Source organism: Microtus pennsylvanicus, chromosome 12, assembly GCF_037038515.1.
Source record: "Microtus pennsylvanicus isolate mMicPen1 chromosome 12, mMicPen1.hap1, whole genome shotgun sequence".
NCBI lineage: Eukaryota > Metazoa > Chordata > Mammalia > Rodentia > Cricetidae > Microtus > Microtus pennsylvanicus.
The window spans coordinates 72,128,300-72,156,169 of NC_134590.1; positions in this window are offsets into that span (position 1 = coordinate 72,128,300).

The window sequence follows — 27,870 nt, forward strand, 5'->3', positions numbered from 1 at the left end:
AGTGAGGGTTATCTGCTAAAACCTACTTCCCAGTAACATTTAGACTTGATTGACTAAGATTTGGTCATGACTGCCAAGCCAAATTGACACCTAAAATTTACCATTACACGGAGTGAAGACATGGGTGCACATTTCTACGTAACCCTAAGTGACTGATTTGGGGAGAGATGTTATTTTGTTGAGACCATATAATTAATATTTAAGTATGTGGTGAATTTCCACCCCAGACTGTCTCCAGTCATTTGAGTTGGCCACTTTTTGTCTCCTGGTGCCTTCCCTCCTGCTTTCTGCTCCCCGGACTCAAACTGTTTCTATTTTGATGGTTTATATCTGTCCTGGCAGGGTTGCAGCTTTGTGAATGAATAAACCCTAGGCGTGGAACATCTTGACATCTGGTTTACAATGATATAACTTCTGAAAAAAAAATGGTGAGAATATGATAAACGGCTATTCTCACATTTTTGAAACCTACCCATGGTACTCTTTTTAATTAAAAAGAAAAGATTTTAATGTGTGGATGTTTTGCCTGCATGTGTGTCTATGTACCACATTGAGTGCCTGGTTCCCAGGGAGGCCAGAAAAGGGCATCAGATCCCAGGAACTGAAGTTATAGACAGTTGTGAGCCACTTGTGGGTTCTGGGAATCAAAGCGGGTCCTTAAGAAAGGCAATAAGTACTCTTAACCACTGAGCCTTATAGTGATATATTATTTGTGTTTTAATAAATAAAGCTTGCCTGAAGATCAGAAAAGCAAAGTGGCCAGCCACTGGATCTTACCTCTACCTCAGACCGAAATGGGCAACCCTGCCTCCACGAATCCTCAGACCGAGACTGAGACCCATCTCCTCTTGTTTTATATTTCTCTCTAGTGCTGGGATTAAAGGCATACACCACCACTGCCTAGCTTCTATAGCTACCTAGTGTGGCTAGTGGGATTAAAGGTGTGTGCCACCACTACCTGGCCTGTGTGGCTGACTCGTGTGGCTGCTTTGCACTGATCTTCAGGCAAGCATTTTTTATTAAAACACAAATAAAATACCACTATAAGATCATCTCTCCAGTCCTTAAAAACAGTAGTTTAATCAAAAATCAAGTTGGCCCCAGCCTACTGACCAGCAGCAGGTCCCTAGGTAGCTTTACCTCCCTCCACCTTTCCCTGGGGAGTCTTTGGGTTGCTGAGGTTGCTGTCAGAGCAAATCCTACTTAGCCTCAGATTGTAGATAAACTGAAGACTGTAACTTCAAGCAGACTCTCCACTGACGCTGGAGAGTAATCCCATAAAGGGATTAAGATGAAGAAGGGAAAACTCAAGACTGATGTCCCCTGTTCCTGCTTCTGACATCCTTCTGTGTCAGCAAAGATTCACTCCCTTTGGGGCCCCAATTCCACTGCCAAATTGCTTGGTACACTCCATCCTCCCTGGGATCCACTGCCCATCTTCATCCTTACCCCTGCTGGCAATCCGTGAGTCAGGATGAGGAGAAACAGATGATTTGCCATCACCATCAAGACAACCTGACATAAAAATGTGTGCTTCAAAAAACCTGATTTCCTCACTACTAACTTCAGGCTAGCTTGCTCAGACGCAATCACTAAAAACATATCGCCTGGTTTTATCACCAAGAACAAAAGACAAAAATACTCCTAAGACTGAGTTAGACCTTGAGAACCTTATCACTCTGTGTGTTCCAGAACCACTAAGGTGAGGCATTTGTGCTACCAGCCTGGGAACTAATAGGAAACTCATATCCCATGGGTAGGATCTAGGATGCCTCTAGTGGCTGGGATTCCTGGATGAGTCAGGTTACCACACACCAGAGCACAGAGAAGTGATAGGGCGGGAGCCCGCTCTGAGTCAGTGGCCTGCCACGTGCCAACACCAGATAGCTTATCCTGTTCTAGGTGGGAGGATGAAAATGGCCTTTAGATCCATTCCATGACTCACAAGGTGCCACCAGCCTTCATACCAAGTGTTCTGGAGAAAGTGATGTTTTGATTCTTACTTCCTTTTTAGCTCACAATGCTGCTGGATATGTAAATTGAATTTGAAAACATTACGTATAATTTCCAAGTGACTCAAAATATTTAAGACACAGAATTTCAAAAAAAAAAACCAAGATGCCAAATTTTGCTTTATCTTCAAGGTAAATAATACTACAGCAGTAATTAAGCTATTTTCCCTTTTTAATTTTTCATGAGAAATGAACTATATTAATCCTTCATAGGACACATAGTCCTTAGTTATTAAAATTGATTTTAAGAAGGAAAAATGAACTGGATTTTTAGACCTCTTGTCTTCCAACCTTAAAGAATATTCTTGAGCAAACATGAACAAAATATTACCATTAGAAAAATTTGTCTGTAGGATATTTAATACAGGGTAAAAGATTAATCCACTCAAACACCTTTTTGCTAGGTGTTTTTGAGAAATAGATGCTAAACAAAAAGACAGCGGACTAGATCTGTATTTTTCTTGTTCAATTATCTGCTCTTCAAGGGTAGAGGCAAAGTCTGTGTGGTTCCCTGATTATAGTAAACCTGAAAATGTTTAAAATAGATTAATAAACAGTGGTTGGTACTTTCTTTTCTGTTCTTTGTGTCATGGAGGACTTTAAACCCACATTTCTTTCTTGAGGACAGGGATGGTCTCTGATTCTATCTGTTACTGTAGCCCTGCCTTTGTTTGTATCGGTCCTTCTCAGGGAAGCTGCTTCCAGCCAGGAGGGACTTGCTCCTTGCTCTGAATCACCCCCCTTCCCCCTGTCCCACTATGTTTAGCAACCCTACTTGCTCAATCTCAAATCGTTAAAGTCCAAATCTGAATGGTGACGGATGCGACTCATTTCCCAGTGCAAGTCCACATTGTTTTCCCCTTTGATTTACTTGGATCTTTCCCTTGCATTGTGTCTCATGCACAGTCCACATTGACCTCGGCTGCATCACTGCCAAGTGTGTCCCTGTATTGTCAGGCTTTTCTCATCCATTCCTTTTTGGAAGTGAAGCAACTGGCAGGGAGATTGTGATGCATCACCCAAGGGTCCACCCCAAGTGCTGCAAGGACATGAAGAAGGAAAATAATGTGGCTTGCCTGGGGATCTCTTGGACAGGGCCTTCGATGGACAATAGAACTTGGCTAGATGATGAAGTGACAGAGATGTTCAAGAAAGAGGATGGGCAGGGATGAGGGAACCCCAAGATTGTACTGGAGCTGTGCACATGTGTGCTCCAGGTGTGAGAACAAGGACAGGTAGGAATCTCAGATGACCACAGGATGCCTCAGTGTGGACTCGAAGGCATAGGTCAGCTTCCTGTTCAAGATTCTGTGGTATAATACATGAAAGGTGGGATCTCTTTTAAGAAAGAAATTGCTTCTGAAACTTCTGAAACAGAGAGTGTATGGTAAAAGTGTAGTTTGGGGAAGTAGGTGGGTTTGGTTTGTGTTAACTTTCTCATCTAACTAGGTGGTTGAGTAGACAGACCATCTCCTCTAGGCTCCTGTAGAACTCTGGGGTGACTTGGAAAACTCTACACCCATTTCCTAAGGCAGGGAGTGGATAATATGGGTGACCCTATGAGAGATCCAGCAGAACACCCACAGACCATAACCTATCCTCTGAAGGACCCTTGTTATCTTAGCTGCCCTACCGCACTCTGAACTGCTCTGGGAACAAACGTCTGGTTTACCCAGAGAAGCCGACAAGGAGTCCAGATGCCACTCTGGAGGGTTTTGTAGCCAAGTGGAACTTTTTATGCAGGAAAGCAAGGTAAAAATTTCCCAAGGGGTTTCTACAAGATTTCCAGCACTTCCTAAATTAGCCCTGGCCAGTAAAACCACGAGAGAAGACTTCCTGGCAGGGCTTGGCACTTCCATTTCCAGTCCTAACCGAAAGCAGGAAGCATCAAGACAAGTCATAATTCAACTTTTCAGTTGCCTTCCAGAATTATCCACATTCAGGTCCCTTGACATTTGTCTCAAAGGTCAGGAGTTGCTCTGATTTTATCTCTTCCAAGTTATGGGCTTGTTTTTCACCAAACCAATTGCTGATTAGAATCCCACCCCAGTATGTTTATCTCCTACTTATACTGGGCACGGCTCCCTGGACTGACAACTGAACAACTGAAGAACACAGTCTGCGGGAGCCGTTGTAAACCCGAGTTAGAGAACCATTGTCCTAGGAAGAGAATGTTAAGACTCTGCCCTTTAGATTCAGACTACCTGCATACAACTCAGGGCTCTGCCATTGGTTAGTAGTGTGACAGTAAGCCCAACCATTAGATTGGCTACTGCCCAAGAAACATTATTTTCTAAGTGTTTCAGAGGATGTAGAGACAGTGGACATGGTCTGTGCTATTGACAGGCAGGCCTGTAAAATGGCACCATGGCCGCCAGAATTAACCTTGCAAACATACAAAGTGAAATAAACTACTCACAAAGGGCAAAGTAGGTTGGTATCTGTGTCACTTTGGTAGGATGCTCCTGTCTGCCCATTGGGGTTAAATTTATACAAAGGGGGATGGTACTTATGAGGAGCAAGTGTGAGGTAGGATTAACAAATCAATACTCAATGAGTAAAACTTAGGTTGATGTTCAGGAGTTGGTGACGATGGTTGCTAAACAGTGGGATGAACCTATTTAAAGAGAACTACAAATTTAGAAACTGGCCAAAGTGGCACATTTATATCATATGGATTTTATCATAATTAAATTATTTTAAAATGAAGAAACTTGAAATTTTCTAAAAGAGACATTAATCACTGAAGTTCATTTATGTGTGTGAATATTTACACATGTATGCATGCGGATATAGATATTATGTGCACTATCTTAAACTCTAAGCAAAAGCAAATAATCACACTTAGTGGTCACAAGTGTGACCTGATGGCTTGACATGCGCATGTGTATAGAAGAGTCTAGCCTTCAGGCAACCAGCCATCTTCTCTGGAAGGTGTTGGCAGCAGAGAGTCAATGTCTTGGTGGTCATTCCTGTTTCTGGACATTGGACATATAGAATTTCCTAACTGATCTAGAGCAAAGAGCAGGCCCTGTGCTGAGGATGAGCTGTGCCTTATCCCTAACACGTGCTATCTTAGCTAGAGTTTCTATTGCTGTAAAGAGACACCATGACTGTGGAAACCCTTATAAAGGAAAGCACTTAACTGGGGCAAGGTTTCAGCACAGAGGTTTAGTCCATTGTCATCATGGCAGGAAGCATGGTGGCATGCAGACAGACATGGTGCTGGAGACAGAGCTGACGGTTCTACAGCTGGAACCACATGCAGCAAGAAGAGAGAGTGACACTGGGCCTGATTTGAGCATTTGAAACCTCAAAGCCCTTCCCCAGTGACATACTTCCTCCAACAAGGCAACACAGGCCATACCTACTAATAGTGCCACTCACTGAGTTTGTGGGGAGCATTTTCATTTAAACCACCACACATGCTCTTGCCTCCCCTGTTTTCTTAGTCTTCTTGCCTCTTTCTTCTCTGTTGTACTTAGCTTTATTGGAGTGAGTTTGCCTCTCTTGTTGTCCTGATCAAAGATCAATGTGCATTTAGAAAACCAGGAAATCATTCTGTTATGTCATTTTGAGGGATATGAGTATTAAAATCAAAAGATAGAATGGTTTCTTTGAATTAGCAGATACTTATAACATAAGGGCCTGCTTATTGGGGTTTCTGTCCTTTCCAGTTCCCACAGTCCTTAGGTCCCAAAGAAATCACACAAAGAGTCTACATTAGTTACATACTGATTGCCCCATTAGCTCAGGCTTTGTATTAGCTCTTATAACTTATATTAACCCATTATTCTTATCTATGTTAGCTGCATGGTTTAGTACCTTTTTCAGTGGGGCAGGTCAAATCCTGCTTCTTCGGTGTCTGGACAGGACTGTGGAGGAATGGGCTTCCTCCTTCCCAGAATTCTCCTGTTCTCATTGACCCACCTCTACTTCCTGTCTGGTTGTCCTTCCTATACTTCTTGCCTGGCTAGTGGCCAATCAGCGTTTATTTAAAACATAATTGACAGAATATAGACAATTCTCCCACATCAAACACTTCTTTACCTGTGGTAATTTGCCATACATACTGGGGCCTCTTTAGACATCTGTAAGCCAGCACTGAACAGGTTGCATGGAATTGGTGGCATTTTTTCACATTTTACTGCTGAGGGAAAAGATGGCCTGTTCTGAATGTGTTATGAGGTATGAGTTCACCAGCATCTTCTCTTAGTGAAGAAATAGGTGTGCTGGGTGCTGGTGCATGGCATGTTACAGGACCATTGGGTTCAGCAGCTCCAGAAGATGCCTCACTGAGCCAGCGATAAACTGTGATATCTGCTGTAAGAAATGGTGCCATGGTGATCCATGGTCCAGCTACATTCCAGTCAGAGATACGCCAGCCTCTTTCAGCTGCATTTCCTGCCTCCTGTACTCGTTCCCTCTTTTCCACCCTATAATGGCTAATATTGACTTATCACAATGTAGAATCACCAAAGAGATTCATGAGAATTGCTGTGACTGAGTCTCCAGATTAGAGTATATATGCACGAGGATCCACCCTAAAGTTAGCTGAATGCCAGCCTTCATCACCTTCTACTTCCTCTATAGGAACAAAATGTGACCCGTCACCTCAAGTTCTTGTCATTGTAACTTTTCTGCTATGGTGTACTATGAATATTGAGGCAAAACAAACTCTTTAGGTTGCCTTTCTCAGGGCATATATCACAACAATGTGACTCCCTCCCTCTTCTCCTTTCTTCTCCTTTTCTCCTTCCCTCTGGTGATCTTCCTCAACCCTCTCTGTTACCTCTGAGAGAGGGAAGTAGAGAGAGAAAGAGCCTCTCTCTCTTTTCTCCCTCTTAAGGAAGCAAATTGCCGTATGATGAGTGTCTCCACAGATCAAAGTCTGCTGCCAGTTTTACCTCTTTCCATGACTGTACCCTGGGCTAGAAGCTAAATTACAACCTCCAGGCTCCCTTAGATTGTTTTTACTGTCAAGTCTGAGAACAGCTTGGCACAAGGTAGTAGACACTGAATATTGCATCAGTGCTTTCTGAAGAGTTCTCATACCCCCGGGTTACACCAACATTTAAGAACAGTCAGGAATGTAGATCCCAATCTCAGTTATCCCCTCTCCAGCCCAGTAAAGTCAATACAAGACCAAGCAACTTTTCGCCTTTAGTGTCTTACAAACAGCCTTGTATTTTCTCTTCTTAATGTATTATTTGTTTGCTTATTGTTGGAACGTGGGGTTCATGTGTCACATGTGAAGATCAGAGGTCAACTTTTGTTAGTTAGGTCTCTCTTTCCATCATAGGCTACAGGGATCAAACTCCGACATCAGGCTCACATGGCAAGTCCTTTTATGAACTGGCCAATGAATCTGAACCTGTGGGTTGCGATCCCTATGGGGATCAAATAACCCTTTCACAGAGGTCGCCTAAGACCTTCGGAAAATACAGATATCTACATTACAATTCATAACAATAGCACAATTACAGTTATAAAGTATCAACGAAAATAATCTCATGGTTGGGGTCACCACAACATCAGGAACTGTATTAAAGGGTTGCAGCATTGGGAAGACTGAGAAGCACTGTGCTAGGCCATATTACCAGCCCACTATGTCTTCTCTTGAATCCAATCTCTTCCCCTGATACCTTTTGCCATGTGCCCAGAAGAGTTAAGAATGTGCTACCGAGGAATCTTTTTCACTCTCCCCTGAGAAGCACGTTCTCTCCCCTGGGCATGAGCTACCGCCCTTTTCATTTGCTAATTAAATTCTTTGACAATTTTATGTTTGTAAGTAAGCTGATGATTCTCATGCCCCACTCTTTCTTATCTCCTTTTTGCTCCTATCAATTCCCTTCTTCCCACCCTCAAGTCTTTTTGTCTGGTTTTGTGACCCCCACTGAGTTTCACCAGGGCTGTACCTAGGGCAATGGTGTGTAATTATCTATTGAAATCTGGTGGCTTCATCAGTGGCTTTACAACTGAAGACAATGACTCCCTCTCTCTCAGCATCTGCCCACAGCCAGTCATTCACCAGATGGGAGCGGGGGTCCATGTGCCCCTCCACATCCTTGACTAGCTGGTGGCAGGTCCAGTCTTGTGCGGTACCAGTGCAGGCAAGTGCAGTTGTGAGTTTGTGATCACAATAACTACATCGTGTCTAGAAGGCAGCATTTCTCATTCTTTCTCTCTGTCTTCTCGACTGACATTTTTTTTCTGCTCCTTTTTTCCTGAGGGTTCCTGAGACTTCAACAGGTGGTATAGGTGTCTTGTTTCAGACTGAGCAAAACCCCATTCTTGAGTTGGGAGAAATGACTCATGGTTAAGACACTTACTGTTCTTGTAAAGGACCTGGATTCAGTTCCCAGCACCCACGTGACAGATCACAACTTTCTCAAGTTCCAGGGAATCTGAATCCCTCTTTTGTCTTTCACGGGGAACCAGACGCATAGATGGTGTGCATGTATATGTGCTGGCAAATGCTCAAACAAATTAAAATTAAAATAAATCTGAAAAATTAAATCCCATACTTTAATTAATAAACCCTTCTTGTATTTAGCACATCAACGATTGCTTTATTAACAGCAACAAAGTACACAGTGGAGCTTAGGAGCCAACCCCTATAGCCCATTCTATAACGTGTTCACACTATTGCATCACTGTGACTTACGGATCAGTGGGATAGAAGGAAACTGGTCCATACATCCACATCGACACGAATACAAAATCCAACCCTGACCTTTCTGGACTTAGTATCATTTTTTTGAGACTCGATTTCCATTTCTATAAAATAGAAAACGAATGAGAACCTTGCAGGGTCCTCGTGACTATTGGAGCTTTTAGAGTCCATGAAGTGAATGAGTCAATGAACTCCCCCCAAACCCATTGCCTTAGCGCAGCTGCAGGCTGCTCTTCCTTGGAACTGTGAAAGGCTAAGGGAAGTATTCTAGCCACTGCAAGGCCTCAGCCCATCCCACAGCCCTATTGAACTGTGGGGTCAGCGGGTCTGGGCTGTCACATGACTAGCAGTTGATGTCTACTTTGAATCTTCTCCATGTGACCTTTCTTTACGAGAAGACTGGACAGGCATCCTTCCTCAGTGGTCTCAGGGAAGAGTTTCAAGAGGTCAAGAGCAAAGCCAGCAAGAGTCCCTCGAGTCTGGCTTCTGCAACTTGCACAACTTCCCTGCCATCAATTTCACCCTCAGTTGTTACCCAGCAAGTCACGGGACATTGTGGAGTCCAGGGATGGGAAAGGAAACACACTGCCGGATGGATGAGCCACCGTCACACTACCAGGACAAGTGTATGTTGCCGAAGAAGACATTCATGCCTACAGTTTGGAATTTTCCACAAGCATACCAGAAACCATCTCTGTGTAGAACTTCTCCATGGCGCCACCATTTAGAAGAAATGACCACTGAGAAGAAAGCCCAAAGGGCTGACTTTGAACCTCAGCTGTAAGATGTTATTATGCATGTGGTTTCCAGATGGCTAGTCAATCTCGCAGAATTGATGTGATCTAGAAATTGCTACCGTGCTTCCCCATGATAGAAAAGCCACTGCTGCCAGGCCCCGCACTCATCCTGCCACTGCTTTAAAAATGAAAGTGGAAGAGACGGCAGCTAGGAGCCAACACGTGGACACATACCATTTCTGAATTGTAAATCCAACCCTGGGTCATCAGCTTAATCCTGCAAGCTTCCCATAGGAAACTAAACCTTGGGAGAAACCCAAGTATCCCTGTTAATCTTGATCCCCACGCAATCACTCCAGTCATACTGCAGGCCTAACCTGAGGAAGCAGATGGAATGAAAGTCCTTTTTTTTCTTTTAATTTCCTTGTATTTCTCAATCTTACTCTCAGTCATTACTCTCATCCTTTTGATAATGAGAGGGTAAGTGTTGATCAAAAGGAAGAAAAGTATGGAAAGTAGAAAAGTTCATGCCCAGGAGTAGAGGGCTAGGAGCGTGGTCCTCCGTTCCAAAGTACCCAGCCCATGAAAACCCGACCAATACAACAGCATATTCCTTTCCCTGGAAATAAGTCAAACAGAAACATAATTCTGTTTTGTCCCACAAAAGAAGCCATGTCCCAGCACAAAAATCATGGAACTTCCACCCACTTATCCACTAAAGTTCTCATGACTCTGTTGGGGGGTGAGAGAAAGCAAGAGAGGAAGGCTGGAGAGAGGAAAAGACAAGGAAAGTAGGGGTGGAAGAAGAAAAGAAAGAAAGGAAAGAAGGAAGGAAGGAAGGAAGGAAGGAAGGAAGGAAGGAAGGAAAGATGTCCTATGTGACCTTCAGAAGCAGCCACTGGGCTGTGGATAGGAAAGTGAGGTCTCAGGACAAGATTTTTGTTTCAGAGAAAGGTCCCTTCAGGACTACCTAGACCTTCTTTCATCTCTTTCTTTCTGATCTTCAGCCTGGGGCTTCAGTGATCCAACCCTTTGTACCAACAGACTCCTGTTTTTCTCAGAAATTATTCCTGTAAACAGGCTCTGTTTTTAAATTCCTATTTTTGTCATTTGTGGGGTGTGTGTGCCCATGGGGGTGCATACACAGGGAAGTCTGAGGACAACTTTTGGGAGCTGATTCATCCTTCTCCTACATGGGTCCCAGGGGTCAACCTCAGGCTGTCAGGATTGGAAGCACAAGCCTTTACCCAAGACGCCATATGGTCAGTCCTAGAAAGACTCTCTTACCCACTCCAGCAATTCCCAATACATAGATTCTGTCTGCAGCCACGCTTCATACAATTTGTTCATAGACAGAACGAAGGCCTTGATGAGGTGCAGCTATATGCGGCTTTGCTAGGCTTATCTGATGTCTTCCATTTCCATCTGACTGTGGTCTTCTGAGGAGAAAAAGGAGGCTTGCGGGCTGAAAGCTGCAGTCAGAAGAGGACGGTTTCCTGGCAGAGACACATCCAAGCCCCGAAGAAGCATAGACGACTTCCTGCCGGCTGCCCTTCCAGACAGTCTGCCCAGGCTGCTGAAAGAGGCTAGGCTAACGAGAGGAACTTAATTCCTCAACTCAAGAGTCCCAGTTGCCATTGTGAAGACCAAAGAACAAGGAGACACCGTTGTTTTCTAGAATGATGGTGGCAACAAGAAGTCCTAGAAAATGGCAGTTGCTGCTCATCCTCTCTTTTGCTGTTATGAAGGAAGTTACAGGGACAGATAAACAGTGTCACTCACTGGGTGGCTGGACTTGGTCTCTAGTATACACTGGCACAGGTTTTCATGCAGACCTCTGCAAATTGCATGCCTGATTAGAATCCTGGGCTGAGCACTCTAGGGTCCTGCTGGTCATTCTTAACCCAACTGTTTTCTGACCTTGGGAAGAAGGGTGATGCGCTGTGGGCAGCCTAAAAAAAAAGGCCTATATCTGCTCTGCCCACAGGTCTACAGATGCAGACAGCCTGGTGGTTCCTGAGGGTGCTGCAGAAGCAGGCTGTTCCTCCTCAACCTCAAGCCACCTCCATGTCCTGTGATCTCTAGGCTGGAATAGGAACTTGGAAGGCAAATAAGAGATCTCCTCAAAATGATTTTATTTTTCCGCCATTGTGAATGGGTAAAAATCGGGGGTAGTATTTCCAAATTAGTCATTGCAACAATAATAATTATAGAATAACCGAGCGTTTAATCTAAGAGCCCAACCTACAAATGAGGTAAATGGACACCAGGTGGCAGTAGTAACTGGCTCTAACAGACAAGTGATTCTTCTAAAGACAGAAGCTGAGGGATTTTGCAGTTAGCTCTGAGTCATTCTGGCCTCTCCCGCTATTCTGTAAGGGCCCTGATTGTCACACCATCAGCTTCAAGGCGTTCACAGTTCCTCCTTGATGGAAACAAACATCCCAAACAATCCTACTGGGACGGTAGGTTTTGAACATCTGCTCCACGCCGATTCCAGCTGCACCAGGAACAGAGATCCACAGGGAACAAAGACAACCTCTGCTCCCTAGGAGCTCAACGTGCCTTTGTTTATCACTGTACTGATGTACGGATATGCTCGGTGGTACTGTCAACCCTAAGCTTACACCCTGTGGACAGGAGTTCAAAGTGAGCTGTGGATGAGGGAGGAGGGTAAGTCAGGAAGAGGGGCAGGTGAGTTCAAAGCCACATTGACATTTAAGCCATGTTTTGAAGCTATGTGTGACTCACGTGTGCCTACCAGGGAGGAAAGTGAGGTTATTCCAGGCAGTGGAACAGCCCGGCCAACCAGAATCTTTGTGGCCTGTCACAGAACTTGGCTGAGGTCACAGCAGTGTTGAGTGTGTGAAAAAGTAAGGTGAGAAATTAAATGGGAGAAAATATGGGTTAGCTTGTGGAAGGAGCCCGGACTGTGGCACAGGAAGGATGGGCCAACAGTATAACCCATCTGAGCTGTAGGAGAACATTCCAAGAGGGATGGGAGGGTGGAAATTTAAGGAAGAGACATCCTGAGCATCTTTCCGCTGGACCTCCATGAGCCTAGGACAGAATTAGATGGATGCCACTCCCCAGCCTCCCACTCTCAAGGGTCTCCCACAACACCACCTTCCACAACACCCTTCCCATTCCAGTGTCTGGTGAGCCTGACCGTATCTGTGCTTCTCAAAGAGAATACGAGGGTGCTTTGAAAATGGCCTGCTCTTTCTGCCTCTCTGGACCCTTAGGGTTCATGTCAGCACCAGGTCGCTCCCAGAGACTTTGGGCAAGAACTAACAAGGAACTACCAGTGTCCCTCTGACAAAAAGCCATGCGTATGGAGAAAGAAATGTTAGTGAGGGACCCCAAGCAAGGACCTAGGAGGAACCCACAGCAGCCTTGACCACACCCTTCTGGGGTACAAGCTTTGAAGTGATCCCACACAGAAGCCCAAGCAGCTGGGTACACCGTGGAAGATGATGCTTGACAAAGGCCATGCAGCAAAGCAGCTGTGGGAAGAGAATGGAAACCCATGGGTAGGTTGAGCTAGACACCTGGAGAAGAAACCCAAATAGAAGTAAGATATATCTTGTAGCTCAGAGGAGAGAAGCAGAAAAAAAAGAACTCTGCAGGTGTGATACCACACTTCCTGACGGCCTCCTTCTGGCTGTGGTTGGAAACATTGATCAGGCCTTCACAGGGATTCTGAGACTTCAAGGAGAGGAGAGTGGCCAGGTACAGAATGGCAGATGTGGGTGCAGGTATTTTCTTTCCCATCGATACCGAGAGCAAACTGGAGATGAGTGCGTTGGAGCCATGGGGTGCGGTCAGAAGACTGTGCTCTGAGGAAGTGATACTTGTGTAAGGCCTGAACATGAAGAGCAGCTATTCCAGGCAGAGGGAAGAGCCCATGGGGAAGCAAAGAGAAAGGTCTAGGAGTGAGCAGATATGGAGACGCTAAACAAAGAAACTAGGTGGGTCTGGACCAGATGGGGTCTCCAGGCCTGCTCTGAGAAACTTTGGATCGCATCCTTAAGATGAGGAAGAGCCAGAAAGGGTCCTAACTGAGAGCTTGTTGATATGGAGAGACTTTAGGGCCAAAATTATATGGTAAAGGGCCCATAGGGGTGAAAATAATAAAGCAAAAGGACAGGGTGGACCTGTGGTCCAGAGAGAGAAGACCCTTGTTTGCACTAGGCAGTGGGATACGGGAATGGGTGGGTCTTGGAGGGATATTAAAGTGACAATAAACCAATGAGAGTCAACTAGAGGATCAGATGTGTCAGGGCTGGGGAAAGAAGGGAATTGAAAGGGGGAACCGAGAATGATGCCACTAAATTACTTCGGAGATGGGAATCATCTCTCAAAGGCCTTTGTAAGTTTAGTCAGGAGTTTCTCACAAAAGCCAGGTTTTAGCTGAGAGATAACTAGAAAACCTGGCCCTACACGCAGGTACCGAAGGGTACCGCAGTCAGCTGTCTAACGCACTCATCATGGTTCTCACCCTAGACTCTGGATCTCCCAGCCTAGATCGCTTGTCAGAAGAAAGCAGCTTCATTTCCAGGAAGTCGTTGATCTTTCCCCACCTCGGCTCTGAGTTGCCCCACTAGCTCATGCTAACTTAGCACTGGAGGCTACCTGCGGCTGTCTTCATGGACAGGAAGGGTGTCAATGTGGACTCCCTGGAAACAGCGGCTGGAATGGGGTTGATGGCATAGCTCAGTGGTGGAGCGACTGCCTAGCATGAAAGCCCCTGTACTAAAACAGACAAACAAAAACAGAGTATCTGTGAGACTTTATTCTTTCATCAAGAAATAGCTTTCTAACAGTGAAGACCATAGCTCAGTGGCAGAGAGCTTTCCTAGCAGTCTCAAGCTCCATGTTTGACACTCAGCATTGTAAAAGGAAAGAAAAAGAAATGTTTTTCTTTTTTGAAGGAAAAGAATTACAGCGCAAAAGATAGGCGCTGGCCTTCTAGTCTGCTGTGAGTCAATCTGAGAAACATAACCATAGCCAAGGGGCCCTCATGGCTATGTGTTATAACTTGACTTGCTTCACGGTTCTTGGGTGGTAATGTCCTCTAAAATCACTAGTATCTAATTTTCAGGAACTAAATATTTTCAAACATTTTAGCAGAGTCTTAGAGAGGCTTTAAAACAGAAATTTAAGGTGGTTTCCTGTCATAGGGGAAAAGCAAATACACAAAGGTAGATCTTTATATTAGTCACTATAGTACCTTTTTAAACTCACTATGCATTCATGTTTGCATGTATGTATATATGTACACACACACATATATGTATGCTTTAGATATTGCAGCATTTTAGTTGCCTCCTCTAAATTATTGTAGGAATCAGATATTTCACAAAGAAGATGCCTAAGTGTGTGTTGGTGAATACATGGATCACAAATGGCAAGTTTCCGGGTAGAACCAGGGTCTTTTCCAATCTGAATAGCCCAGCAGGCTGTATACCTTCCTTGCAAACCCAGGCAGAATAGTCACACTTACAAATGTCTTCTAAAGTTTCATCCCCTCTCTCTGGGGACAGTGTTGAAAACATCTATTCTTAAAAGCTGACTGATGTTATTAAGCCTATTTTTCTCAGTGAAATGAATTCAGGGTTGGGAGGGGGGACACTGTGACCTTTGGCTCGCAAAGAATAAACACTTCATCGTGACTTTCAAATACTCATTGTGGGGGTGCTTTCTTCCCATACTGAGTGCTTCCTAATAGGGGCAGGTGTGCGGGGCTCAGTGGAGGCTGCCACCACCCTGCGGTGCATCCTTGTTACCTCCATTAACTCATGGCTCTCTCTCCCTGCCAGAGTGTGCCGGTTAGACATTTTCCCATTGTGGTTCCTTGAAGCAGAGTTGATATGTTTCTACACTTTCTTCTGCACGCTGGCTGTGGGCTGGCCCCTTTGAAAGACAAGGGATGCCCAATACTCCCAGCCAGTTCTCTTTGCACGTGGGGAAATGAGGCCAGAGCAGCGTGATGCGAACTGCTGCCTGGATTTGTCCATGTCCTCTTCTTAATGACAAGTGGCAAATAAATGGCCCTTAAGGACATGGAAGTCACCTTGCTTTGGAGCAGTGTGTCTTCACACATACCTTGCATTAACCAAGCAGAGACTTAAGGAGCAAAGACCCAAGGCTCTTCCACTGAGGTATATGGCCTTATTTCAGTTTCATAGCTGCCCTGTGAAATAAACACTACCAGGCTGTGGTTTTTACAGATATAAAAGCTAATACTTAGCTGAAATTATTCTCACAAATCTGCAGAAAACAGGATGAAACTGGATATGGGTCTCTGTGCCTCCAGAACCCATTCTCTCGAGCCCTGCCCGTATTGCTGATCCACTTGGAACAGTATCTGTATCCTAGCTGTCCACAACCATAGTAAGTTGCAGTCATGGAACCCAGGATGGTGGAGAGACAGTCACCATTTTTGGACTTCTCCTACCAGGGAGCAGTTTCATGACCTGAGTGTTGGGTCAAGTGGGAATATGTGCAAGCCGGACAGGGAACTAAGTAAATCTCTCCTTATCTATGCGGGTGTCGCCTTTGCAATACCTGTGTCCTCCAGCACAAGCCAGAGAGAACACCCAAAGGCTTGGCCAAGCATCTTGTGCAACAGCTTGCTGTATCCAGAAATCTCTTGCCCAAGGTCTCTTTCAGCCTTGCTGTTCTGAACACTGGAAGACAGACAGGCAGCAAGGGATGGTGGGGTCCAGCCCCCCTGGGGAAGGGGATATATTTGGTAGTCCTAACCCTCTGTGTGGCCCCATAGGCTTTGGCTCTGCTTGTTTTCCTCTTCCTCAAGGTGCAATAACAAATACTTGGTTGTCCTTTTGCACGTGCTAGTATTAAGGATTTGGGAATTATCCAGTGCAAACCAAGAGGCAAAATCTTACTGGTAATAACATCATTGCATTTACTCATCTGCTCCGATGGCAGTACAGTCATGGGCTTGCTTGGGATGCCTGTGAGCGGTTATTGTTTTGACCCTTCCTCTTGTGATTTTAGATTTTGTACACTCTATTTCCTATTTCCCTCCAGGGTCATTTTCAACCTCACCTTTCATACCCTTTCAGTTTTTATACATTATAGTAAATGTCTCATGTAACTTGAGATTTTCTTATAGTAGTATCCTTTTTGTAAAATAAGAGAAAATGTTGTCTATACTGACTGGTTGTGGTGAACTTCAAGTGAGGTGGTAGATTTAAAAGTGATACAATTTTATGTATATGAAAATAAAGCATTTAATCACAAAATGCCTTTTCAAAAGTTTACCTTCTTGATAGTATGCACCTTTAATGCCTTTGAACATTAAAGTATTTTAGTATTTTAAAGATAAAATGTCTATTAAGAATATAAAATTATAGCTTCTGTTAATATTTATTAAAGAAAAGCATAACATCTAAAAGCATATGTTGCTTTTTCCATTGTTATAAGCAAATGCCCAACTGAGCAACCTCAGGGGGAGGGGTTTATCTGGTGTTCACATTTTCAAAGGGTTCAGTTCACAGAGAGGGGTAGCTTACCTAGTGACAACGAGGACTCTGAGCGGCTCACTGATGAGAGGGGGACTTTCTCCTTGTTCTCTTTGATTCTGAGTCACCCCCCTCCCAGTAAATCCTTCCTAGAAACACCTTCACAGATACATCTACAGGAGAGCCCCATTGATCATCTAAGTATTGTGGATCCAGCCAGGCTGACAATGAAGATGAACCATCATGCCTCTATAATACTAAAGGAGGACAAGAATAAAGTTCAGCGGTAACACATACCTTTAATCCCAGCACTCTCGAGGCGGAGGCAGGCTGAACTCTGTGCTCGAGGCCAGCCTGGTCAACAGAGTGAGTTCAAGGACAGCTAGAGAAACAGAGAAACTAGCTCAAAAAACAAAACAAAACAAAAAAAAAGAATAAAATGAAATTATCATTTGTCATGAAGTTTCTGCGTGTAGCCCTAAATAGCATCTCTGAAAGACTAATTAGATATTCTGGGTGGAAAAAAAAAGCAAAAACAAAACGTGTGTGCTTTGCATCCTGGGATTCCCTCCCATTCTTCGTTTATCTGTATGCATCCCTAGCTGACATAGTTAACAAATATGAGTTACCCGAAAATCCCCCTTTTCCTCCCTCCCTGTCTCTCTCATCCTCCCCACCCATTTTATAATAAGCATCACTGAGCACCCACTGTGTGGCCACTGTGGTTCTTGACGCCAAAGATTGTCTTTAAATGACTAAGATACAGATCTTATACTAAAGCCTGTCGATGAAGAAGCACAGTCTGTCCAGCCCCCATAAAAACAACTTGGTGCACACGGTAGCCATCAGAGTTGAGAGACAAAAATGCCCTTGGATCCCCACATGGTCAGGGAAGCCTTTCTGAGGGTGGATCTGTGAGTGTCCAGTGCCCTTTCCAGCCCTGGCATGGGCAGAACAAAGCTGTAGCCAAATTTCAGAGGAATGTGAAATCCAGGTGCTTACCTGCCACAAGGCCTCTTCCACAGAGGAAGGAAATAATGCCTCTGCCTTCACCAAGATACATCAAGGATGGGGGCCCCAAACCCAAAGGTCACCCAGAGGAACATGCCAGTACTTCCTGGACCTGGACAGCAACATGATGTTGCAATGGCAGTGAGGGGCATGGAAGGTGAGGGGGGAGATCAAGGCCAGGGAAAGCTGGGGATTCATGCTAAGCAGCCCAGCTCCTTTTGGCTCCAGACCAGAGCTTATCTCTAAATCAAACTTGCAAGGGGCCAGGATACATATCTTTCAGGGCCTCCAGAGAGTTGGAAACCACATCCGTCCCTTGGCTTCAACATGAGAGGAACTGCCCAGAGCTGGAGAGCGCCTGGTCTCTACCAGCTGCCTCCACTTCCTCCCAACAGCCTCTGCTTCAGGCAGTGGGATCTCCCCTTTAGCTAGGAGCAAGCCCTCTCTACTATTCTAGACTTTTCTACATGCACATAGCTCATCCGACCTGCTACTCGGCACCTGTGAGTGAAAGGCTACAGGGACTTAGCAGACACTCTCCAAAGCTTTGCAGTGACAACTGTACAGTGGTCTGTCCGTCTCATTTACACTTCTCAAGAAAATGCAGGGTGGAAGGGCAGGGTGAGAATGTTCTCCTGACACATCGGGGACGGGGCTGGGTCTGTCTTTCCTTACTGTGCTTTCCCTCTACCAGAACTCCCCACACCCATTCTGTAGATTCCCCCCACCCCAGGCACAGCTCATTCAGCTGGGCCAGCATCGAGCTCAGAAGGATCATTGAAACATGAGTGTTGGGGTTCAGTCTCTAAACCCAGAGGTGTGGATGGCTTGTTTCCTGATCTGCAACGCAGGAGGTACTGCCAGGGGTTTAGTCAATGAAACAATGCGCTGTTGGTATCGTTGGGCTCATGGGCACTGGACACATATTGGCCCCTGGTACCCTGGCTGTTGACTGGGTGGTATTAGGCATGAAAGTCATCTCCCACTTCTCTAGAAACTCATACAGACTCAACCTCTACCTCTAAGTCTAGTGAGGCTCCATGTGCATCTGGGAAAGTAGGTCACGTGGAGGTGCAGAAATGGGGTGACTATCATCAAGAATCCTGCCCTGACAGGTACTCAGCTACTAACGATGAATTAACAAGGGAAAACCCTCATTCATAAACAGCTCTGTGCCGAGCAGCTTAGGAAATGCTGGAGCGGTTTCCAGGGACCCCAGGCTATGGGTGCCTTATGTGTCCCCTGAAGGAAGCTCTTGTCATCCGTCCTTCCTGAAGCTTGTGAAGAGCAGAAGTGGGAGCTGTGTTCTCTGGCATCCCCAAGCTCATCTTCGTATGTAAAGAAGTCCCAAACATGGGGCCATGCCACTGAAAATCATCTCATACAACTGAGTCCACGTGACGGCTTGCAGAAATTGGTGTGAGTCCACTTGACAGCATGCAGAAACTGGTGATGCTTTTGTGTCCTGTCTGTCTGTTCCCAGGATGATTATTTAGAGAATAAAGTATCCCAGAGCTTTTGACTGTCCTTTTAGAGTAGCACAGGAGTCCCCTGCACAGGGACTGGTATTTGTAGGCTCTGTCGGCTGATACTGCTTTGGTTTCTACAGAAGAACCACCTCTCAGTAACACTGAGATGGGGGCAAGAACGGCAGAGTTGGTCAAGTCCTGCTGGGCTGCTCTGAACACTTTCCCGAGTGCTAAAGCAGGTAAGGGGAGGGTCAGCTCCCTTGCCCACCACAGGGGCAGGGGCAAGGGGCGGGGTTATCTTTCCCTTGCCCTCACCACCATATGGCAGATGTGGGGTGTGTGGCCAGCTATTCTATTCTCACACACTCAAGGCTGCCTCTTCCGTGCCTCTGTCAACAGGGTCATATCTACTGTGCTGCCCAGGCAAGGAACGGGGCCCACTTTCCTGAGTGCTGCAGATGGCGAGGGGGAGGAAGGTCAGCTCCCTCATCTGCCGTAGGTGGTGAGGGGTGAGAGGGGTGACCAGTCAATCTTGTCCTCACATTCATTATCTGACGACAATGCACGATTGAGTTTTTGATCACAGGAACTTGACTGTAGTTTTAAGAACGAAATGGTGGGTATATTCATCCTTCCACCAGGAAAAGCTAGTGCTCCTCAGGCCTCAGAGTCTGAACACAGCTCTGGTCTGCTCACCTTCTCTTTCTCTCCTCTCTTTTCTCACTCCTTTTTTTTGATTAGAGCTCTTTCTCTTCACTGGAGAGTCGGAGTCTTAAAACCCCCCTTTTCTTTCCCACTGATTCAACAGTTTTCTCATCTTCCCTCTAAGAGAGATAATCTGTGGTTTTAGCAGGGAGGCCGCTTCAACAGGAATTTAATGCCCGCCCGTTCTGAGCTCCTCGGTATTCCCACAAAGTGTTTGCTACCCTCAGAGACTGTGAATTGAATTTCAGACCTTGGGGCAGACCCTCTTCCCCCTCGCCACCTGCAGCACTCAGGAAAGCGGGCCCTGTTCCTCACCTGGACAGCACAGTAGATGTGACCCTGTTGACAGAGGCATGGGAGAGATAGCCTTGAGTGTGTGAGCGTAGAATAGTTGGCCACACACCCCTGGTGGTGAGGGCAAGGGAAAGATGACCCCGCCCCTTGCCCCTGCCGCCTGGGTAGGCAAGGGAGCAGACCCTCCCCCTTGCCAGCTCCAGCACTCGGGAAGATGGACCCCACAACTCTTCCCTGAGCAGCACAATGGGTTGACCCTGTTGGCAGAGGTGTGGGCCAGCCAGCTCCAAAGTTGTGAGCATGGGAGAGATGTCTCCATTACTCATGTGTCCTGTGGTGAAATGGACAGAAGAGAGACACCCCTCACCCCCACCCCATGCCCTGCCCATCAACGCGTGAGGCAAGTGTGGGAGCTGTCCCTGGGGTCCTAAGAGTAGAAAGGCTGTCCCTGCCCCCCTCACCCCCACCCCATGCCCTGCCCATCAACACCTAAGGCAAGTGCGAGAGCTGTCCCTGGGGTCCTAAGAGTAGAAAAGCTGTCCCTGCCCTCATCAGCTGCAGCACTCAAGAGAGTGGACCCTGAATCTGGGCTGGGCTGCCCAATAGAGCTGACCCTGTTGGAGGATGTGTGAGTGGAACCAGCCAGATGTGAGCGTGGGAGAGCTGTCCCCATTACTCATCTGTCACATGGTAGCATGGGCAGAGAAGAGATTCCCCCCACCCCACTCATCAACACCTGAGGCAGATGGAAGAGCTGGTCCTGCCCCTCCCTCATCAGCTGCAGCCCCTATACCTTGCCAGGGCAACACAATAGATCTGGCCCTGAAGTGTAGAAGAACTGACCCTGAGGTCACCAAAGCCAGAGAAATGGCCCCACCCCTTCCTCATTGCTGCCTGGGCAATGCTGAAGTGCTCAACCTGGTTGAGGAAGATAGGGAAGAGCAGGCGGACTGACCTGCAAACACCCAGGCCCAGAACCTGGGTTATGTTTTGGCCCACCCCAACATCCCCCCATCTGTGATCTCCTGGAGTACAGTGAGGAGGGGAGGGGAGACAGGAAGGGGGATTTGGTCCTGAGGACCCAGGGCTGCAGGATGACACAGGGCAGCAATAGGATGCCCAAGTGGAGTCCCAGTGAGGACCCAGTGTCAATGGTGTAGCAGAGACCAGGGCCAGACCTTGAACCAGATCAAGATTCTTTGTGATGAACGCCTGAGTGAGAAAATATATGGATAAAGGGGTTTACTGCGTGACTCACTGTATCACACTGCATCTTCCATGATGAAATTTTCCTCTTCTTCCTTTTTCCCCCTTTGTTCTCTTAAATTTTATTTTCTTTTATTTTGGGCAGGGGTGGGATGGGTGAGACCAAGAGATATAATGCGAAAGGCAAGAAGAATAAATGAGAAAGTTTTTTTTAAAAAAGATTGATTAATCAACATCTTACACAATCAGAACATAGCATAGCATTAATTAACAGACATCAATATGGAAGGAAATGGGACTAGAGAGACCACTTAGCAGATAAAAGCACTTGATGTTCTTTTGGGTTTATTTATTTATTTTTAAAGAAAGCAAACTATCTTTTTTTCATTTTACATACTAATCCCAGTTCCCACTCGCTCTCCTTCTCCCATTCCATCTACCTCCTCCCCCCAACCCAACCCCCATCCACTCCTCAAAGAGGTTAAGGCACATTGCTTTGGAGAAGATCCAAGGCCCTTCCACCTGGAAAAGGGAAATAGACAAGATCACCTGACAAAATTGGGAGCATGGGGGTGAGGGAAGAAGTGGGGAGGAGAGGAGGAAGGAGGAGAACTTGAGGGAACAGGGTAGTCAAAATGGAGGAAGGACAGAGATGAGAGCAAGGAAAGAGATATTTTGATTATGGCACTAGCAAGAAACCCTGGCACTAGAGAAATTCCCAGGAATCCACAAGGATGACCCTAGCTAAGACCCTAAGCAATAGAGGAGAGAGTGCCTGAACTGGCCTTGCCCTGTAGTCAGATTTATGAATATTTTAAATGTCACCATAGAACCTTCATCCAGCAACTGATGGAAACAGAGGCAGAGACTCGCAGGGAGCACTGGGCTGAGTTCCCAGAGTCCAGTTGCAGAGCACTTGATGTTCCTAGAGAGGACCCAGGTTCAGCTCCCAGCTGTCACGTGATGTCTCATCCATAACTACAGTTCTAGAGTGTCTTCGTTAGAGTCTCTACTGATATGATAAAACATAATGGCCACAAACAGCATGGAAAGGGTAGGGTTTACAAGTCTCAGGGCACACTCTATTGATGCAGGAACTCAATCAGGGCTGGAACCTGGAGGCAGGATTGATGTAGAGGCCATGGAAGGGTCTTGCTTACTGGCTTGATGTTCATGCATTGTTCAACCTGCTTTCTTATAGAATGCAGGACCACCAACCCAAGGAAGGCATCACCCACAATGGACTAGGCCCTCCCACATCAATCATTAATTAAGTAAATGCATTACACACTTGCCTACAGGTAAATCTTAAGGAGATAGTTTCCCAGTAAAGGGTAACTTTTACCAAACAACTCTAGCTTGAGCCAAGTTGACATAAAACTCACTAGCACAGAGGGGTACCATGTTTCACCTTTCAAAGGGTACCATGTGTATACATATTACGTATACATACATGCATGCAAAATACTGAACCACATAAAATATTTTTTAATTGGATGAAAACTCAAATACTGTTTCCTTCTGATCTAGATGCTGGTACCCAGAGCTCCTCAGGGATTGTATGTCCATATTGCAGGCTTTTTGCTCCATGCTATAACCTGGTGCATTCTTCATAGAGAAAGACCAGATGTTTTTAGAGGGCTAAAGTCAAGATATACAGACCCCAAGGGACTTTAAAGCTTCAGTTAAGGATTTGGCCTTTAGTCTGCTGTTTCTTGGGACCTTTGGCAAGGTTAAGGTAAGAAAATAACAAGTTCATTAGCACCTGAGAAAGTTCTTAGGGTGCAGTGGAGGAGACTAGACAAGAGAAGAGGGAGTTAAAACACCAGACCTCATGCCCTTCATCTCCTGCTTAGGAAATGTTTGCTCGACTGGTAGTTTTGGCGGTTCTAGGCCACAATAGCTGGGCTTGTTGTCAGGGACTATGATAGGGTACTGTGGTGGGAGTGTGTGGAAGCAAAAGTTGTCTAATTCTTGTCCAACAAGTCCGGGAAGGACTGTGGAGGTCCCATAGTCCCCTGGAGGGTACACGCTTAATGACCTAAGGACATCTCACCAGGTTCCTTCTCCCAAGCTCTCACCATCACTGCTCAATGGCCCACACCCTAGGGAACAAGCCTTTAATATGCAAGCATGTGGGTAGCACCCAGTGTCCAAAATCTGGAAACCAGCTGTGGGTGACTTGGAAATACTATCGGGAAAGGCGTCCCAGTGGATGAGGCAGGAGGACAGCTGAGGACCCAGTTCCTAACATATAGGAAAGCTGCTCTCTGGGCTCCCACGTCACTACAGCTGTCCTGGGAATCAAGACACAATCCCAGCCCAGATCCAGGTCTGTACAGTTTATCTTTTTCTCCCAGAGCCATGATTCCTGAAGCAGTGTTGTAAGTGCATAACCTCTACGACGCTTCCTGCCATTAGGAATCTCTGGTCACTGAGAATCAAGCTCTAGTGTGTCTAACAAACACCAGCATGCTGGAGAAGCTTTATATTACACTCACCCATCTGATACAGTAGGTAAGCCTTGGTATCGCGGGGTTTTCACAGCTCTCCACAGTAGCACCCACACACACATAGGGGCAGAGTGCGCTCATGGAAGACCAAGATGACTCCACAAGAAGTCAGAATAGCAGCATTTCACGAGGGCAGGTGAATTCTTAAACCAGCTTTTGTCTTTAACATTTCTTTCCTATCTCACAGGACATTGTGGGGTTATTTAAGGACCACTTTATTGGTATTAGCCTCCAATAACAGTAACCACAGTGGGCAAATGCCTTTCTCATTTCAACGATTGATAATAGAGATACACTTTAAATGCCCAAGAGAACTGTCTTTGACAAAGAACCAGGAGGCTGCGATACAAACCCCCTTATGGAGGTTGCACTGTGCGTTTGGTATCTATTTCACTATCTCCCATTTCCTACATCTAATGTAATGGTCACCCTTTTCCTGTTACCCAAGGGCAGCAATTTCCACTGTAGAGAACATATTTCTTACATATCCTTTGGTAATCATGGACAACCGAATGATTTCCCCTTGTTATCAGCCTAAGAGTGCCCTGAGCCTATTTTGGGGAGAAGTGCCAGACTCCCCTCTGCTTTGCAGGCAGGAAGCTTGTGGTCAAAGCCACGCTCAGCCACCTGGGATTGCACATCTCACGTGACAACAGACACAGGAGCTGTTTTTAAATGCCAAGGAGGAGCCACTTCTTGGGCCACCGTCAGGCTGCCAGGCCTTTGTGAAAATACAAGCCGGTAATCAGCTTCTGAGGGGGAGGGGGCAGGAGTACATAAGGAAGAAATGTTTTTACAAACGAAACAACCTGGGGCTGGAGAAGTTAAGAGCACATTTTGTTTTTCAGATGACGTAGGTTCAGTTACCAGCACCCACTTAGCAGCTCACAACCACCTATATTTCCAGTTTCAGGGAATCAAACACCTTCTTCTGAACTCTGTAGGCACCAAGCACACACATGGTGCACAGACATATATGTAGGCAAAACACCCATATACATAAAATAAAAATTAAAAAGAATCCTTTTTTAAAAAAGGAGACAAACCAATTCTCTTTGTAAACAAGACTTGTTCACCATCTTCTTAAGGCAGCCCTTACTGGGGTAAAACAAAGCTTTTGGAGCCAGACTTGATGGCACAGACTCTAATCACAGCGACTCCAGGGGCTAATACAAGAGCATTGCAAGTCCAAGGCCCAGGTGCCTTAGTGAGACCTTATCTCAAAAGAGAGAGTAAAGACTTAAGACCCATGTCATGGTGGAGTGTTTGTTTGATATGTACAGAACCACAGGTTTAAATCCTAATACTACCAGAAAGGACTGACAACTTGGCTCCAACATGAAGGTCACGCTGGATGTGCTCAGAACTTCCAGGCGCAGGAAGAGTGCCAAGAGCTAGAAGCTGTAGTCAAGCTATGAGGTGGTATTTCCAGAGGACAAGGGACTCTAAGCAAAACATGGGAGCACAGCACGTGAACAAACTGAATGCTTAGAAAAGACTCCAGGAAAAGCTTTATCAAGTTCTCACTGGTAGGTAAAGAAAGTCTTCACTTGGAAGCCTAAGGTCTTCTCAAAGATTCAGATCTAACTCTGGGGAAGCATTTGCTGAGAAATTAGGTGCCGGACATTGTCCAAGGCATGGCACTTGTGTGGGTTCCACCCTCCTTCAAGTCTGGGAAATAAGAATGATCCCACATTGCAGACACAAAACTGAGATTCCGGGACAGTAAAGAACCTTCCCAAAGTCACGATCAGAAAAGAAACTTAGATTCTAACTTAGGGGTGCCAGGCCCCCAGCATGGCTTAACTAGCAAGATTTGTCATCCAAGGTCTACTTGGGAACTGGCTAGAAATGTTTGAGTTCCATCTTATCTACTGAGTCAGAATCCGCATTTTATCAAGGTCTACTGAGTCTAAGCACCCATTCTGCCCTGCTGCAGAAGGACCTCAAGCACTTTGGGGTCAAGATACAGCATCCTAGTCAGATGGTGGCACATTGCCAGTCGGAGAAGCTGAAGATCTCTCAAAGAGAGCCTGGTAAGACAGAAGTAATAATGCTCTACTGTGATATGAAAACACAGACACAAAATGTAAACAATGTAAAAAAAAAAAGATTATGAATACCCAGTTTCTGGTTGCTTGTGAATTTATTAGTGCTTTATTTACTTTCTTTTCAGGGCTCAGAAGGATGCAGCCTGTTATCAGTGTATTCATATGCCTTCTTGGGAAATACAGTAGAGTTAAAAATTGAATGTCCCCAGGCCCAAATGAACTTCTAAGCTAAGATTAACAGATGTCCCAAGAACGTAGAAAAGACACTCTATGGTAGCTCTAGGGCAATGTGGTATGTGATGTCTGATCTTGGATGCCAACTTGCCACACCTGGGAAGAAGGAACTTCAATTGAAGACTTCCATCCATCAGATTAACCCATAGGGTACATCTGTTGGTATTTCTTGATTGCTAATTATGTAGGAAGGTGCTGCTGCATTGACCATACCACCCCAGGGCAGGTAGCTCCGGGCTACGTGAGAAAGGTGGCTGGATGTGGCCTGGGAGCCAGTAAGCCTTATTTGCTTCTCTGTGCTTGATACATCAAGTTCCTGCCTTGGTTCCCGTGTTGGACTGTCAACTATAAGTGAAACAAACCCTCTCCTTCCGGAGTGCTTGGTCAGAATGCTCAATCATGGCAGCAGAAAGCAAAGTAGAACAGGGTACACCAAAAGCCAAAGTGGTCATGGAGGAGGTCAGTGATCAAGCCCATGTGTTGTTGCTGTTGTTGTTGTTTTGGTTTTTTGAGTCACGGTTTCTCTGTAGCTTTGGAGCCTGTCCTGGAACTAGCTCTGTAGACCAGGCTGGACTGGAGCTCACAGAGATCCACCTGCCTCTGCCTCCCGAGTGCTGGGATTAAAGGCGTGCACCAACACCGCTCGGCGCCTAAATATAAAAATCTTTTTGTTGTTGTTGTTTTTGTTTTTCGAGAAAGGGTTTCTGAGTAGCTTTTGAGCCTGTCCTGGAACTAGCTCTTGTAGACCACACTGGCCTCGAACTCACAGAGATCCGCCTGCCTCTTCCTCCCAAGTGCTGGGATTAAAGGCGTGCGCCACCACTGCCTGGCTTGTTGTTTTTAAAAATAAAAATAAAACAACAAGCAAAGGAACAACACAATAGAATACCCTCTCTATCATGGAACAGGGAAATTATGGGGAAGAAAGATGATTTAAGAAAAAAATAGAAGGATAACATGAATGGTTGCTTGTTGACAGTACCCGCAAAATGTGATGCTGGAGTTGGCAGGTGCGAGCATTGAGAAACTTTGACTGTATTGTAGGTTTGTCAGAGCATGTGCTTCCCTGTTGCTTAATAGCTACCTATGCATCTGGAAGAGGTACTCCAGACTACCTGTGGATTCACCGGAGGTGAATACTTACTATTGAAAATTAACCAGAGAACAACTGTGAGTTTGTTAACCTTGGGAGAGAGGTTGAGTCACTTCATGATACCCTAACAAAACCGATCCTCTCCACCACGAAAATTCTGATGGCTGCAATCTGGAAACTTCCCCCACATGACCGTAATCCCATAAAGTGAGCAGTTAGTCTCTTTGCTTGACATTTTACTAGAAACACACCACGAAGCCTCTTTTCTGCCACTGTCTTATAATTGCATTAAATTATGAGTTACTCTTCTTCAAGTCCACGTCTAGTTCCTAAATCACTTTGGACTGAAGTAATAAGTACTTAAGGTTCTGTGGCCATC